General features: G+C 36.3%; 1 protein-coding gene and 1 non-coding gene across 8 annotated transcripts in view; both read left to right on the top strand.

The window, feature by feature from the left end:
• The window catches only part of MIPOL1 (mirror-image polydactyly 1), a 323322-nt gene that overhangs the window by 186375 nt on the left and 118013 nt on the right, over positions 1–18934 (top strand). The window lies entirely within an intron of this gene.
• Positions 4794–4900, top strand: LOC116750288. The gene has a single exon (XR_004348984.1). It is a non-coding gene; the product is annotated as a U6 spliceosomal RNA (small nuclear RNA).

Here is an 18934-nt window from a genome sequence, read left to right on the forward strand (position 1 = left end):
TTGTTTATAGTTTCAAGGAGTTTATTATCCTCCCAACCCCATCCATGTGCCCCAGGATAAGAACCCTATTCTAGGTCTTATTTTCTTTAGATAGTTGTTAATTCTTTAGATAGTTGTATAGACAGTTGTTAACCTAGTATATCAGAGAATCACCAAGTCAAATAAAGTATTAAGTGCTTAGTACAAATCACCATGTTAGGAATTGAAAAACATAAAGCAGACATTGATTTTACCAGCTTTAAATATGAATAGTATTTTAACAATATACTTCAAATCCTATGATGGCTACACATTGTCAGTGTCCTAATCTCAGCACCTCAGGGAATTTGAAATAAAAATTATAATTACCTCATTTTTCTAGACAGAAGCAATTGACAATATACCTATTATATTATTGAAAGATAAAGGCAATTAATATTATTACATAAAAACTGCAAAAAAGATGATATTCTACTTCAAAAATGGAATCATTTTGGTGTAGGCATCCATCTAGGTGGATAATGCTCAGCTACAGACAGTATCCTAAAGGAATTATGTGTAATAATAATGTGTATCACCTGGAAGATAATGAAAACTTGAGGAAAATAACTGTTAATTAAGTTGTTAAAATATGAAAGAATTCAGAAGAAGACAATTTTAAATGTTTGAAACAGAGGAAAAGCAGCAGAATTAAGTGGCATAAGTTATATAACAACTAAAATATTTTAATAAGGATTTATAATAATACTTTATTATATATGATTTAACTTGAATCAGAAAAACTATTTTGGTCAAATGAAACTGCTGAGATAAAGAACAATTTTATTTAAAATCTTCCATTTTTTTCTTTTCTGTGACTACTAATGAGGAAGTAAAAGGGAGAAAAGATTCTCTTAGTGCGGTGAGTACATTTGTTCCCAGTAACTGTCAGATTGCTTAACTCAACTCTTGAAACTTGATACAGGATTTCCATTGGGTGTATCAATTTTGTCCTGGTGGCAGCTCTTGTTAGATAGTAGTATATCTCTCCAACATAAGTTTCAGTGTAATTCATGTGTAGTCACTTTTTGTGTTCTATAAGATTTATAATTCTTTAATAAAAATTTAATGTGTGTATCTGTCTCAAGCACTCTTTCAACTTCCTTAGTTGTAAGACCATAATTCTCTATACATACGCAGCATTTTCCTGAGTCTTGAGCTATCAGTCCTATGTTTGGAATGTATTTATTATAAAGCATTGGGTGTTTTAAAATTCATATTTCTCTAAAACTAATATTTTCCCATATAACTTTAAGGGGAAATGGGAAAACGTTAAGATCCAAAAAATATTCTAAAAATTAAAGGAGACAAGATAAGATAATTGAAACAAGAGAGAAAGCCAAAGATATGGCTTGTAACTATGCAAATGTATGATAATGTAACTTGGAGAATTACATATTATTTCATGTCCAATTTTGAGTAAGTGTGAACAGAAAAAATACTAAATCAGTGATCAGGAAAATCTTTAAGTAACAACTCTGAAACAATGTAACACCTTAAGAAACTTTCTTGGACTCTCAGGATTAAAAATAAAACGCGTTAATCAGCATTATTGGAGAACCATGTTTTTTATTTAGAAGAAAGCTGAGTCATTAAGCACCTTAAGTCCTTTAATTCAACCAATACTGACTATCTTTCAAAAATATATTAATATATTTGCTTACCATAGTAAACCTAATATAATTGTATCAGATACGGCTTGCTTGTTTCAAGGATCAGAAAATCACGCCCAAAATTTCTTTTAAAAAAAAGCTTATTTTTCACATAACCGAAAGATCAAGGATAAGGCTAACTTCCAGAGATTACTTTTTGTTCAGTTGTTAAGTGTAATTTTAGTCAACTTTATTGAGGTATCATTTAAATACAATAAATTGCATCCATCGTAGGGGTATACAGTTCAGTGAATTTTTTTTTAATATGGCCATTTCTTTTTTTTAATTAATTTATTTATTTATTTTTGGCTGTGTTGGGTCTTCGTTTCTGTGTGAGGGCTTTCTCTAGTTAGGGCGAGCGGGGGCCACTGTTCATCGCGGTATGCACGCCTCTCACTGTCGCGGCCTCTCTTGTTGCGGAGCACAGGCTCGAGACGCGCAGGCTCAGTAATTGTGGCTCATGGGCCCAGTTGCTCCACGGCATGCGGGATCTTCCCAGACCAGGGCTCAAACCTGTGTCCCCTGCATTGGCAGGCAGATTCTCAACCACTGAGCCACCAGGGAAGCCCCCAGTTAAGTGAATTTTGGCAGATATGTGTCCATCATAATAAAGATACAGAGCATTTCAGTCATCCCAACCAAAAGATTGTTCTGCTTTCCAATCTATCCATCCCTCCACCCCTGGCCCCAGTAATCCCTGATCTGCTTTTTGTCACTATAAATTCATTTGCATTTTCTAGAAGGTTATATTAATAGAATCATATAATATGTACTCTTTTGTATCTGACTTCTTTCAGCATGATGATTTTGAAATTCATCCATGTTGCATGTATCAGTAGTTCATTCCTTTTTTCAGCTTCAGGAAAATCTTGCTCTCTGAAGTTTTATTCCATCTCTGGATTTTGTTTGTTTTCCTCTGTATACTAACTTAATTTTCAGGTTATATGGAGCTAGAAACTTCAGCCTTTATGCTTCCCAGTTGAAGTCTAAAAGGACAAAGCAAATTATCAAAAATAGAAATCCTGGAATTGGGGCTAGCTAACTTGGCTTGGACTAATAGGGATCACGTGCTTATTTACTTATCTCTGAAATGATTATTGTGGCCAAAGGAATGAAATATACTGACTGCCTTAGGACAATCCAGGTCTATCCCTAAAGCTAGATTGTGAGTGGGGAAGGAGGGTGTGATGGTTAATTTTATGTGTCAGTTTGCCCAGGTATTTAGCTAAGCATTATTTCTGGATATGTCTCCAGATAAGATTAACATATGAATTGTTGAACTCAGTAAAGCAGATTGCCCTCCCCAATGTGGGCAAGCATGATCCAATCCATTGAGGGCCTGAATAGAACAAAAGGCAGAAGAAGGGAGAATTTGTTCGTTCTCTGCCTGTTGGAGCTGAGACATCAGTCTTCTCCTACACTTGGACTAGGATTTGCTTTATCAGCTACCATAGTTCTTAGGCCTTCAGACTCAGGCTGGGACTTACAACATTGACTCCCCTGTTCCTCAGGCCTTCAGACTCAGGCTGAACTACACCATAAGTTTTCCTGGATGTCCAACTTGCAGATGGCAGATCATGGGACTTCTTAGAACCCTATTGGTTCCGTTTTTCTGGAGAATCCTGACTAATACAGATGGGTTTCCAAAGGAAATTTGAAATATTATTTTGCCAGAAGAACTAAGAAAGAATGAAGCATAATAAAACAAACCAAAGACAGATTTCTACTTTAATAACATGACTAAAAATTTATGCAGGCATGTAGTAAAACTGCATTCAGTTTCTATTCCTTACCTTTTCAACTCTTAAAGAAAAGAAGATAAGCACAAATTTAACATATGCATATGTGTATATACATTCATATATTTATGCATACTCATACATACATATTGTGGCTAATCACATGGTCTACATGGAATAGATCCGTGTTTTTTAAGTTGGATTCCTTGACAGTCTGGAAATCTAGGTCTTTATTCTTTTTTTCATCAATTTTTATGGTATATATTCCATGTTGTGTCTTCTGGCCCTTGATTTTTTATTCTTGAGAATCATTTATTCACAAAAATTCAGTGTGTTTTGAAATAAAAGGCTTTAGCTTCTGCTTCTGGGTGGGATCAAGTGGTTTACAACATTCCAGCACTCCTTTCAAGAACAACTGAGAAAAATAATTTATTTAAAGGGATCAGAGAGCTGTTGGGGGCAATGAGAACAAAATTACCCCAGACAGTGGTAGCAAAAAATCTGAAAGGAGAACTGATTTCTTTAGTCACTTTTACCCTGTAGGCATTCACTGATTATCTGTACATAGAAATCTGAAAATTCCAGCCTTATACTCATGGAGGGTCACTGCTAGGACACAGAAAAACCAGCAGTTTTTTGGTGGTGATGTTGAGGGAAGGGGAATTCAAGTGCCTTCACTACATTTAGTAGCGCCTTCAGGACATCTGAGGCTGTACAGGTTAGGAGATTAAAAACATAAACAGAAGGTCTCTGAGAATCAGGATGGACTTCACTGCTGTTTTACGAGAACCAAAGGCTACAGACTGGCATTTACAACTGTACCATTCTTGTTTGAATTAATGTGATCACCTCCTACTCCATCTGCCTGGCATAAGTAAGGCTGAACCTCCAGAATAAATAATGTCTGAAATCTCTACCATTATTTTACAAGTAATTACAGGCATTCAGTTGAAAATTACTAGGCACAAAAAAAGATAAGACTACATGACCAAAACCAAGAGAAATGCACATTATATAAAACACCTCAAAGTTGATCCAGATATTAGATGGAGTTAGATGGACAAGGACTTAATAATAGCAATGCAATCCCTATCAAATTACCAATGGCATTTTTCACAGAATTAGAACAAAACATTTTACAACATGTATGGAAACACTAAAGCCCACAAATAGCCAAAGCAATCTTGAGAAAGAAAAATGGAACTGGAGGAATCCGACTCCCTGACCTCAGACTATACTACAAAGCTACAGTCATCAAAACAGTATGGTACTGGCACAAAAACAGAAATATAGATCAATGGAACAGATAGAAAGTCCAGTGATAAACCCATGTCCCTATGGTCACCTAATCTATGACAAAGGAGGCAAAAATATACAATGGAGAGTGCTCGCTTTGGCAGCACATATACTAAAATTGGAACGATACAGAGAAGATTAGCATGGACCCTGCGCAAGGATGACACACAAATTCATGAAACGTTCCATATTTTTTTGTGTTGTCCCACATATTTTGATTACTCACTTACATGTTTCAGGTGGGCCAGGAGATAGCAGTCAGACCTGGTATTGTTTCCAAAGATAGCGAAGGAAAACTCATGTGTAAACCAATCTTTTCCAAAATTGTATCACTTTTTGTGGAACACAATGATCTTCAGTATGCTGCTCCAGGGGGTCTTATTGGAGCTGGAACAAGAATTGACCCCACTTTGTGCTGGGCTGACAGAATGGTGGGGCAGGTGCTTGGTGCAGTTGGAGCTTTACCTGAGATCTTCACAGAATTGGAAATTTCCTATTTCCTACTTAGATGACTTCTTGGTGTATGCACAGAAGGAGACAAAAAAGCAGCAAAGGTGCAAAAGCTGTCTAAGAATGAAGTGCTTATGTTGAACATAGGGTCCCTTTCAGCAAGAGGAAGAATTAGTGCAATCAAGGCTGATTTGGGTAAAATAGTTCTCACTAATGCTGTGTGCACAGAAGTAGGAGAAAAAATAGCCCTTAGCTGAAGAGCTGAGAAACACTGGCATTTAATTGTTGGGGTCAGATAAGAAGAGGAGTAACATCAGGCCAACAGTAGATGATGACTGAAGATTATCAGTTAAATAAAACATTTGGATGAAGTTAGAATTTCTCTTAACAACCTAGAGGTATGATTTCAGAGCAATACTGGGGATACAGTTCATTACGTTAGTAGAAATGTAAGGTTGTTTTCATTTTCTTCTGATGAAAATTACCCTCTACTACTAAAGTAAATAATAGGGTCTATAATAAATGTCAGAATTGGCAGATTGATGGATTTAATCCACATTTTAGCAGTAATTGATCATTAACAGTGTTACATTTGTGCATCAATTCATGTTTGAAATGAAACTGCTGTTACAACCAGCCTTTGCTATAACATACATACCACTGACCCTGTTTGAAAAAAAGTTTTTCTCTTATTAAAAAAAAAAATATATATATATATATATACACACACACATACACACACACAATGGAGAAAAGACAGTCTCTTCAACAACTGGTGCTGGGAAAACTGGACAGCTACATGTAAAAGAATGAAATTAGAACATTCTCTAACACCATACACAAATATAAACTCAAAATGGATTAAAGACCTAAGTGTAAGGCCGGATACTATAAAACTCTTAGAGGAAAACATAGAACGCTCTTTGACATAAATCACAGCAAAATCTTTTTCAGTCCGTCTCCCAGAGTAAAGGAAATAAAAACAAAAATAAACAAATGGAACCTAAGTAAACTTAAAACCTTTTGCACAGCAAAAGAAGCCATAAACAAAACGAAAAGAAAACCCTCAGAATGGGAGAAAATATTTGCAGATGAAGCAACTGACAAGGGATTAATCTCCAAAATGTACAAACAGCTCATGCAGCTCAGTATCAAAAAACAATCCAATCAAAAAAATGGGCAGAAGATCTAAATAGACAGTTCTCCAAAGTAGACATACAAATGGCTAAAAAGCACATGAAAAGATGCTCAACATCACTAATTATTAGAGAAATGCAAATGAAAACTACAGTTAGGTATCACTTCACACCAGTCAGAATGGTCATCATCAAAAAAACCTATAAACAATAACTGCTGGAGAGGGTGTGGAGAAAAGGAACCCTTCTGCACTATTGGAGGGAATGTAAATTGGTGCAGCCACTCTGGAGAACAGTATGGAGTTTCCTTAAAAAACTAAAAATAGAGCTACCATATGATCCAGCAATCCTACTCCTGGGCATATATCTGGAGAAAACCATAATTTGAAAAGATACATGCACCCCAATGTTCATTGCAGCACTAGTTACAATAGCCAGGACATGGGAGCATCCTAAATGTCCATCAACAGAGGAATGGATAAAGAAGATGTGGTACATATATACAATGGAATATTACTCAACCATAAAAAAGAATGAAATAATGGCATGTGCAGCAACATGGATGGGCCTTAGAGATTGTCATACTGAGTGAAGTTAAGTCAGACAGAGAAAGACAAATGTCATATGATATTGCTTATATGTGAAATCTAAAAAAGGTATGAATGAACTTATCTACAAAACAGAAATAGAGTTACAGGTGTAGAAAACAAACATATGGTTACCAGGGGATAAGGGGGGGAGGGATAAATTGGAAAAAGATATAATAGCTATGATTAAAATATTCAAAAGATAGAGAAAATGAAAGAGAAAGCAGATAGATTAAGTATTTCACCAGAAAATTGGAACCTCTGTAAAAGGATCAATTGGAAATTCTAGAGCTGAAGAATGCAATATCTGAAATTGCAAGCTTATTAGATTGGTTTAGGTGCAGAAGACAAATTAGTAAACTAACAGATTGACAATAAATTTTTTAATTGAAGCACAGAGATACAAAGAAATTTGGGTGAGAAAAAAATGTATCTGAGAAGACAGGTGAAATTTAAATAGCCCAGTGTGTGTGTAATTGGAGTCAATGAAGGAGATGAGGAAAACAGTGGCACAGAAGCAATAGTTGAAGAGATAACCAAGATTTTTCCAAAACTGATGGAATACTTTCAAACCACAAATTCATGAAGTTCTAAGAATTTCCAGCAGGATAAATAAATGAAAACCACACATAGACACAACATAGTAAAAGTTATGAACTTCAGAGAGAAGGAGAAAAATCTTAAAAGCAGACTAAGGAAAATGGTTTGTTCAAAGAACAACAATAAGACTGACTGCTGCCTTCTCAATATAAATAATGGAAGCCAGAAGAGAGTAGAATGACATAATTAAAGCTCTGGAAAAAGTTGCCAATGTAGAATTCTATGCCCAGTTTAATATCCTTCAAAGTGAAAGGACAAAAACTTAGAGAATTCGTCACTTGCATGTCTGCATTGAAAGCAATAGTAAATGGAGTTCTTCAGGTAAATGGAAAACAATACCAAACATAAAAACAGAAATGTAGGAAGGAATGAAGAGCAACCAAAAGGATAAGTGTACTGAGAAATATTAAAATATTGACTTAATGTAGCCTATTCAACAACAACAACAATAATGTCTTCTGAGGTTTAAAATGTATTTATAACTAAAATGCGTGGCAAAAATAACCCTAATGCCAGGAGGCATGTAATGTACTCAAAATGTCTAAGCATCACTGATAAAAGTAACTGTTCATATTAGTTAAAATTCAGGAAAACAAGTTAGAAAAGTTAGAATCTCTAAGATAACCATGAAAAAGGATGTTAAACAATGAATGCTTAGGAACAACAATGAAATCAAAGCAGAAATTTAAAAATACCTTAAGACAAATGACAATGAAAACACAACCATACAAAATCTATGCGATGCAACAAAAGCAGTTCTTAGAGGAAAGTTCATGGCAATACAGGCCTTCCTTAAAAAACAAGAAAAATCTCAAATAAACAACCTAAGCTACCACTTAAAAGAATTAGAAAAAGAAGAACAAACAAAACCTAAAGTCAGCTGAAGGAAGGAAATAATAAAGATCAGAGAGGAAACAATGTATACTTAGGAACTACTAAAGGAGGTTGGTGGTATAATAGAATATATTGATTGATCCAAAAGATGATAAAGGAGAGAAAAGGAATGCAAAAAATGGATCAGATGGAAACCAAGATTAAAATTGTAAACATAATTGTAATAAGGGTAATGTGCTAAATGAAAAGGACAAATATTCTAATTAAAAAACAGAGATTGGGGCTTCCCTGGTAGCGCAGTGGTTGAGAATCTGCCTGCCAATGCAGGGGACACGGGTTCGAGCCCTGGTCTGGGAAGATCCCACATGCCGCGGAGGAACTGGGGCCGTGAGCCACAATTACTGAGCCTGCGCGTCTGGAGCCTGTGCTCCGCAACAAGAGAGGCCGCGATAGTGAGAGGCCCATGCACCACAATGAAGAGTGGCCCCCACTTGCCACAACTAGAGAAAGCCCTCACACAGAAACGAAGACCCAACACAGCCATAAATAAATTAATTATTTTTTTAAAAAAACAGAGATTGTCAGACTATGTAATAAAACAAAACCCAGCTGTGTACTGCTTATAAGAAATACACCTTAAATTATAATGGTACAAAAAGCTGAAAGTCAAGAGTGACAAAAGAAACATTATGCAGGTGTTAAAATAAAGCTGAGGTATTTATATTCATAGCAAACAAAGTGGACTTTAAGAAGCATTATATTAGAAATAAAGGATATCTAACATTGATAAATATAAAGAAGATATAACAATTCTAAATCTATATACACCCAGTAGTAGTTTCAGAATATATAAGGTGAAAATTGATGGAACTGAAAGGAGAAATAGACAGATTTACAATCATGTGGTAGATTTTAACACATCTTTCTCAGTAATTGATAGAATAAACAAAATCAGAAAGGATATAGAAGATTTCAACAATGTAGTTAACCACCTAATACACACACACACACACACACACACACACACACACACACAGTGGGGGCAGGGGGGAGTTAGAGAGAGAGAGAACTTTGCAACTCAAACAGACCATAGAGGGAAAGCGATATACTTAAAATGTATTTATTAGAAAAGCAAAAAGGCCGAAAGTGAATATTCTAAGATTCTACCTCAGGAAGCTAGAATAAGAACAGCTGAATGGCAATGAACCTGGCAGTCAAGAACTTATGGGAAGAGCATTTGGGGGTAGGAGAGTTGATAAAATAAACATTCTGAGGCAGGAATACACATGATATAGTGAGTAAATAGGAAGAAATTCAAAATGACTGGAACACAGTGAGTGAGGGGGGAATAGATATATAAAATTAGATCTGAAACTTAAGCTGGATCTCTTTTTTGCCGATGATCATGATCTTATACATAGAAAACCCTAAAGAGTCCACCAGAACACCATTAGAGCTAATAAGTCAACAGAGTAACAAAATTCTAACGATGAGCAATCTCAAAAGGAAATTATGAAAACAATTCCATTTATAATAGCATCAAAAAGAATAAAATACTGAGTATTTAACTTAACCAAGGAGAGGAAAGACTTGTACAATGAAAGCTACAAAAGAAAATTGATGAAAGACATTAAAGAAGACATATATAAATGGAAACACATCCCATATTCATGGATTAGAAAACTTAATATTGTTAAAGAATACTACCCTGTAAGGTAGATAGCTAGTGGGAAGCAGCCGTATGGCACAGGGATATCGGCTCGGTGCTTTGTGACCGCCTGGAGGGGTGGGATAGGGAGGGTGGAGGGAGGGAGACGCAAGAGGGAAGAGATATGGGAACATATGTATATGTATAACTGATTCACTTTGTTATAAAGCAGAAACTAACACACCATTGTAAAGCAAGTATACCCCAATAAAGATGTTAAAAAAAAAAAAAGAATACTACCCAGAACAATCTACAGAGTCAATGAAAAATCCCTGTCAAAATCCCAATAACATTTGTTGCAGGAATAGAAAAACCCATCCTAAAATTCGTATGGAATCTCAAGGGACCCATATAGTCAAAACAATCTTGAAAAAGAAAGTACTCAAAATTCCTGATTTCAAAACTTACTACAGAGCTGTAGTAATCAAAACACTGTGTTACTGGCACAAAGACAGACATATAGACCAATAGAGTAGAATAAAAGAGCCCAGAAATAAACCACATATATATATATATATATATATATATATATAATCAAATGAATTTGGACACCGGTGCCAAGACCATTCAGTGGGGAAAGGACAGTATTTTCAATAAATGATTATGGGAAAACTCAATATCCACACCCAAAAGAATGAAGTTGGACCCTTACCTAACACCACATATAAAAATTAAGTCAAAATGGACCAAAGACCTAAATATAACAGCTAAAATCATAAAATTTTTAGAAGAAAACATAGGGCAAAAGCTTCATGTCATTGAATTTGGCGGTAATTTCTTGGATATGAATCTAAAAAACATAGGTACCAAAGAAAAAATTGATAAGTTGGATTTCATTAAAATTGTATTTAATTGTTCATCAAAAGACAATACCAGCAGAGTAAAAAGTGCATAGAATAGGAGAAAATATATGCAAATCATATATTGATGATTAATAAGGAATTAATATCCAGAATATATAGAGAACTTCTAAAACTCAACAGCAAAAAACCAAAACAACCCAATTAAAAAAAGGGCAAGGACTTGAATAACCATTTCTCCAAAGAAGGTATACAAATAACCAATAAGCACATGAAAAGATACTCAGCATCACTAATCATTAGGTAAATGCAAGTCAAAACGACAATGATACACTCCCTCACACTCATTAGGATGGCTACTATCAAAAAAAAAAAAAGACAAAATAAGCGTTGGTGAGGATGTGGAGAAATTGGAACCCTTGTGCACTGTTAGTGGGAATGTGAAATTGTTCAGTCGCTGTGGAAAACAGTATGGTATTCCTCAAAAAATCAAATAAAACTACCATATGATCAAGCAATTCCACTTCAGGGTATGTAGCCAGAATAATTGAAAGCAGGGTCTCAAGAGATATTTTTATACCCATGTTCATAGAAGCATTATTCAAAATAGGTAAAATGTGGAAGCAGCCCAAGTGTCCATGGATAAGCAAAATGTGGTGAATACATGCAATTGAATATTATTCACCCCTTAAAAGGAAGGAAATTCTGACACATGCTGCAACATGAATGAACCTTGAGGACATTATGGTAAATGAAATAAGCCAGTCACAAAAAGACAAATCCTTTATGATTCCACTTAGATGAGATACTTAGAGTAGTCAAAATCATAATGGAGTAGAATGGTTGCCAGGGGCTTGGGGGCGGAGGGAAATAGAGTTATTATTTAATGGGCATAGAGTTTCCGTTTTACATAATGTAAAAAATTATGGATATAGATGGTGGTGATGATTGCAGAACATTATGAATATGTTTAATACCACTGAACTGTACACTTAAAATAGTTAAGACAATAAATTTTGTTATGTGTATTTTACCACATTTGGTAACTTGGGGGAATAAAAGGTAAGCTGGAACTTTATTATGTTTTTAAAGTGACTTCTACATTGATAAGACTTTGGATTTTATGATAAGTGTGTATCAGTGGTATTTAATAGCAAATGAGAGACATAATTTAAGGTTTAAGAAGATCATGCTGGCTACTACTATGTGTAACAGTGTTTGTAAAGGGTATGAATAGAAGCAGGGAGAACCATTAGGATACTATTATATTAGCTTAGATGAGAGATGATAGTGGCTTAATTAGGGTGTTAAGAAGTAGAAAGAGTAGATGGGTTCAAGACAACGGCTGAAAGTACTTTTATGTTTGCATTCTGTGTTTGGATATCATAGTGACAGTGATTGTGTTCATTGGTGGGGGGGTCCTTGGGGGAATAACTTAAAGGAAAGAGAAGATTCAAGGATCAGTGTTCTGATTTTAGGCTGGGCAAATGGTAGTATTGCAGTTGAGGTAGGAAAGATGAGAAGAGATAGGGTAGAACTCAAAGTTTTCGTTGGGCTATGTTAGTTTTCACTTTAGTCACTTTGAATATACCACGGTAGCAGTTAGGTACAGACATTTGGGGTTCTCAGAGAGGAAGCCAGGGTGGGGGATGTAAATTTTTAGAATCATCTATATACATGGTTAATAGACCATGGGTCTAGATTAGAGTATTAAGGGAAGAATACAGATAGAGAAGAGGAACAAGATGAAGCCCTGTGTCATTCTAACGTATTTGAGGTGAAGGAGAGGAGAGAAAAGGAAGAGCAAAGGAGAGTAGGAAGAAACACAGGAGAGTGGAGTAGCTAGGAAATCAAGGAAATTTTCAAGTCAGAGAGGGATATGGTCAACTCTTTCCATTGCTGTATAGTCCATCTAGTGAAATGAAGAAAAATACTTTTCGCTGGATTTGACTGTGCGGAGATTTATATGGTGACCTCAGTAGGAGCATTTTCAGTGGAGCGATGGGTATAAATGCTCTGGGGGAGTGAGCTGAAGAGAAAATGTGTAATGAGAAAGTAAAGATAATGTAAACAAGTATCAGTTTGCTGTATAACTGAACAGATGGAGTGGTAGTTAAAGGGAGACCTGTGTCAAAGGAGGATACATCTGAAATATAGAAAAAAAATGCAGTGTAGGAAGGATATGTATTCATACACGTAACCAGTTTGAATGTTGTTTTCACCTTAACTTTTCATATTTTGTTGGAAGCAAACTTCAGTTTGTGAGGTTGAATGAATGAATGAAAAGTGAGAAAGTAGAGATAATATCATGGGCTATTTTTCATCCTCTCACTTTAAAACATAAGGTACATATCCTTAGCTCTGCCCACAGTAAGCTTATGTCAGATCACCTAACAACCTATCAAAAATTCTTTCCAACTCTTTAGGCCTCAGAGGACTAAGGTCTCACCCCCATTTCTCGAGTAAAATAGAGCTGTGGATTACTAACCTCATTCACCTTTATTTCCCCCAGAGATGCATTGCCAAAAGAAAAATGTACAATCTCAATTTCTTCACCTTTTTCCTTTCTTTAACTGTTTATTATCTATAACAACTTAATAGTAAAAATCATTGGAAGTGGATTAAGATGCACCTGCCTCATGCCAAAATCTGCAGTAATGGTTGGACCTTGACTATAATTCTTTGTGATAAATTAAGGAGTTTGATGTTGGTTTTGTTCCATTAATTTGTGATTTAAGAAAGGACTTTTTAGGTATCCAGGATGTCCTAGTGCTTTGTCCAACATTATCGTTAGAAATACATTTAAAAATCTACATGAAGGGGACTTCCCTGGAGGTCCAGTGGTTAAGACTTCGGCTTCCAATGCAGGCGGTGCAGGTTTGATCCCTGGTCGGGGAGCTAATATCCCTCATGCCTGGGGCCAAAAAACCAAAAATATAAAACAGAAGCAATATTGTAACAAAGTCAATAAAGACTTAAAAAAATAAATAAAGCAGAAGCTGTACTGTAACAAATTCAATAAAGACTTTAAAAATGGTCCACATCAGGGCTTCCCTGGTGGCGCAGTGGTTGAGAGTCCGCCTGCCGATGCAGGGGACACGGGTTCATGCTCCGGTCCGGGAGGATCCCACATGCTGCAGAGCGGCTGGACCCGTGAGCCGTGGCCGCTGGGCCTGCGCGTCCGGAGCCTGTGCTCCACAGCGGGAGAGGCCACAGCAGTGAGAGGCCCGTGTACCGCAAAAAAAAAAAAAAAAAAAAAAAGGTCCACATCAAAAACATCTTTAAAAAATATAATAAAATCTACATAAAAATATGTTTAGTTAATTATAGAATTTTGTGAATGTTTGGAAACTTGGAATCTTGGAATTTTTTACCTGAATATCTTGCATCAAATAGATCAAATACAATGTGATAAATCGATATTTTGTTCCCAGTTTCCAAAATTGCATGTAACGTAGTGAGGGAATGTTAATAAGTGTGTTGAAAAGCAGTCTTCCCCAGAAAATAAGTTTGCATACTTATTAAACAAGATTAAACAAATTTCTTTGTGGGATTTCTCAAAGTCTTTAATTTTCTAATGTTCTTTGTTCATTTCTAAAAGAGATTTAAAGTACAGCAGGGACACTTATATGACCAAGGGATCCTTTGTTCCCTTAGCACAAGTTAACATCGGTTGCGAGTTTCCTGTCACTCGGTTTGGGAAATTGTGGCATAAGCGAGGTTCAAATGTGGTCTGAATTATAGATCCATCACAAATTTGTCACCATTATGTTATTGCGGTGACATCAAAGTATATACAGTACAATTTCTTCATTCTTTTTTTTTTTTTTTTTTTTTTTTTTTGCGGTACACGGGCCTCCCACTGTTGTGGCCTCTCCCGCTGTGGAGCACAGGCTCCGGACGCACAGGCTCAGCGGCCATGGCTCACGGGCCCAGCCGCTCCGCGGCATGTGGGATCTTCCCGGACCGGGGCACGAACCCATGTCCCCTGCATCGGCAGGCGGACTCTCAACCACTGCGCCACCAGGGAAGCCCTCCAATTTCTTCATTCTTAATCCTAAACTGCTATAAAAAATAATTACCCAGTTGAGCCAATTGCTGTGACTGTGGCTTTATCTTCAAGCTTAATTTTGTCCTCAGTGCCCCTTAGCGATTCTTTTAGCATGATCTCTACAACAACCGTTTCTAACTTCCACTATTCTTTTAGAGGTCTTAATTCCAGTGTTCTTCCTCTTTCTCTCTGAGAAGATAAACTTGCATCTTACTTCACAGAGAAAATGGGTCTAGTAAGAATGATCTCTCAACCTCATCCTTATTTGCTTTCCTAATGTCTCAGAGGAGGTGACATCCCTCCTTCTGTTCAGAGCTATTCCATCTGCTGTGCTCTCAATCCTGTATTCTCTTGTTATAACAGCTGTTTCTAAATGATAGTCTGTGGATCAGCTGTGGATCAAAATTACCTGTAGAGTTTTTAAAAACTACAGATTCTAAAGCCCTCCCTCAGAGGATCTGATTCAGTAGGTCTGTGATAGGCCCTGAAAATCTGTTTTTAAAAAGTTCTCCAGGTGATTCTCATATGTAACCGGTTGTGGGGACCACTGATGGATGGAATTTTGATCTATTAGCTATTTTTTTAGTACTTTTGGTGGGACAAATGTTTTTGATTTTTAAGAATTCCAGTTAATCAGTTATTTTGTCTATGGACTGTGTTTTTGGCATCATCCTAAGAACTCTTTGCCTAATCCTAGGTCATAAAGATATTCTCCTACATTTTCTTCTAGAAGTTGCATAGTTTTACATTTTACATTTAGACTTATCCATTTTGAGTTAACTTTTCTGTAACATGTGAGTTAACTTTTCTGTAACATGTAACATGTGACAGGTTGAAGTCTTTTTTTTTTTCTTGTTTTTTGCATATGGATGTTTAATTGTTCCAACACCACTTGTTAAAGGACTCAACTCTCTCTGTTGAATTGCTTTGCACCTTTATCAAAAAAACAAGTAACCGTATTTGTGTGGCTTCACTTCCGGACTAGCCAATCTGTTCTGTTGATCTGTCTGTCTATCCCTTCACCAATACCAGGCTGTTTTGATTTCTGTGGCTTTATAGGAAGTCTTAAAATTAAATAGTGTGATTACTCCAACTTTATTCTTCTTTTCAAAATTATTTTAGCTATTCTACTTTCCTTACCTTGTGTAAGTTTTTAAGTCAGCTTGTCTACATCTACAAGAAATCCTGCTGAGATTTTGCTAGGAATTGACCTATAGATCGATTCAAGTAGAATTGACATCTTTACTATTTTGAATATTACAGTCCATGAACACGATATGTGTCTCCATTTATGTCTTCTTGATTTCTTTAATAGCAGTTGTCATTTTGAGCATACAGATCTTGTACAAGTTTTGTTAGATTTACACTTAAATATTTATTATCAATATTGTAAATAATATTGTTTTTAATTTTGTGTTTCCAGTTGTATATTGCAAGTATACAGAAATACAATTGATTTTGGTTTGTTTATCTTGTTTCCTGCAGCTTTGATGAACCCACTTATTAGTTCTAGGTTTTTGGGGTTTTGGGGTGTTTTTTAAGATTCCTTGGTATTTTCAACACAGGCAATCATTTATCTATAAATAGGGACTTTTTAATTTCTTCCTTTCACATGTGTATGTCTCTTCTTTCCTCTTTTTTCTTTATTGCACTGACTGGAACTCCCAGCAGTGTATTGAATAAGAGTGGTGAGAGTGAACTTCATTGCCTTGTTCCCAATCTTGGGGAAAAGCATTCAGTCTTTCATCTTTAAGTATGTTGTTAGCTGTAATTTTCTGTAGCTACTCTTTATCACAACAAAGACATTCTGTAGAGTTTTTATCATGAATGGATGTTGAATTTTCTCAAAGGCTTTCTCAGCATCAGTTGAACACAGAAGTAGTTTGAACTCATGAATTCAAAATTGGATTCCAAATAAGTTACAGTTTGCTACAGAAATTGAGAAAGTCCTGTTTAACTTGTCTGCCTATAGTGGGTAGAATTGTGTCCTCCTAAAAAATCCTTAAGTTCTAATCCCTGGTACCTATTAATGTGACCTTATTTGGAAATCAAATCTTTGCAAATGTAATCAAGTTAAAATGAGATTATAGGGCTTCCCTGGTGGTGCAGTGGTTGAGAGTCCGCCTGCTAATGCAGGGGACACGGGTTCATGCCCCAGTCCGGGAAGATCCCACATGCCGCAGAGCGGCTAGGCCCGTGAGCCCTGACCGCTGAGCCTGCGCGTCCGGAGCCTGTGCTCCACAACGGGAGAGGCCACAACAGTGAGAGGCCCGCATACCGCAAAAAAAAAAAAAAAAAATGGGGTTATACTGCATGAAGGTGGACCCTAATCTAATGACTGGTGTCCTTATAAGAGGAAAATTTGGACACAGACTCAGAAGACACTGGAAAGAAAACCATGTGATGACAGAGGCAGAGATTGGAGTAATGTGTACACAAGCCAAGGGATGCTAAGGATTGCTGGCCACCACCAGAAGCCAGGAAAAAGGTAGAAAACAGTTCTGTCTCATAGTGTCTGGAAAAAAGCAATCCTACTGACATCTTGATTTTGAACTTCTGGCCTCAGAACTGAGAGAATAATTCTTGTGGTTTTAACCCACCCAATCTCTGGTAATTTGTTCCAGTAGTCCTAGGAAACTAATATAATGCTGCTTCCTGGTGACTTTGAGTTCTAAAACGGTTTTATTCCAAAAAATGGTCTTCTTTGTTTGTTTTTCAGTCATATAAGTATTTTTCACAACCTACACATAACATCAAACAACTCAGGTGGTCCACTCTTCCTTCTTTAGGCTCCTTATAGCTTTTTCAGTGGTCATCAAACAGTTTTAGAGAAAAGCATATAAATATCCTCATTGTGTTTCCAAATCATAGAAGGGCATTCTTTTTGTCCTGTACTTTGAAAATATGATTTTATTACAGGCCAGCCTTTTAATATCTTTTCTATGGCCAGCAACAATGATAGCCATCATAGGCACATATCTAAGGAGGCTGTCTACCTCCATTTCTATAAAGTAAAAAATCTCATTAAATAATATTGTATGTTTTGGGAGAATCAAAAGTGAACAAAAACTTTCTTTATAAAAGCCTCAGTATCACGGGTAAACAGATCATACCCCTGTCTTAGAAGTATTGCATACAAGGTGTGCGGGACATTTGGCAGGTAAGATCTTTTCATTTTCTTTGAGAAGAAGTTTATAGACTGAAAAGAAACTGCCGAAATTTGCATTTACACTGTCTGCCTAATATCCAGATAAATGAGAAAAGTCTAGTTTATATTTGGACAAGATATCAACAATCTTTTGTTTTATGTTTTCTATGGTTTAAAACCCTCATAGAAATCAAGAAGACAATTTGAAACTCCCTTTGTCAAATGAAAGTACCTAGTAAGTAGGGGGGATGATTTTTGTTGCTCTGACTTGGCACATCACTTGACATGGTATAGAAAGCGTGATTGCCATTAAGTGCTGACAAAGTCAGCACTACACTGTAAGGGGCCAGCACAACTCTTATCAAAATCCCTTTTTGTTTATCCGTTGTTGCAGCCTTTGAGCCAAAATAGGTAATTTTACTCAGTTTCATAGAACAGTCAAGGAAACAAAACAATAGTTTGTGTCTGTTTTGTGTAGTATGCCCAGGCTAATGCAGCCTGATGTAATTTACTATTATTGGTGTGATTTGGGGAGAAAAAAACCCACAAAAAACCCTTTTGATTGATTTAGAAACACTTGCCTGTCTCACCCCAGACTTGGGAGATTCAGTTTCCGTATGTTCTTTCACATCTCCCTCTCCAGCATGTCCAACCCCAAATTCTCTCTGCATATCTTACAGTATGTTCTGTTTTGATTGTTTATCTGCCTAATCTACCTGTGCATGTGTCCTCTCGTTTAGCCTTCATTTTTGGTGATGTCTGGGTCATGCCGGCATTGGGATTGTCATTCTCATTTTCATTATCTGAACTCTTAGAAAGCATGTTCATAATATTCACTGTGTTAAACATTAAACTAGCACTATCTTGATACGAAGCACAACAATTACTGCACAGAGGAAGTCAGAGATGAACTGT

The sequence above is a fragment of the Phocoena sinus genome, chromosome 2 (assembly GCF_008692025.1).
Source record: "Phocoena sinus isolate mPhoSin1 chromosome 2, mPhoSin1.pri, whole genome shotgun sequence".
Taxonomy (NCBI): domain Eukaryota; kingdom Metazoa; phylum Chordata; class Mammalia; order Artiodactyla; family Phocoenidae; genus Phocoena; species Phocoena sinus.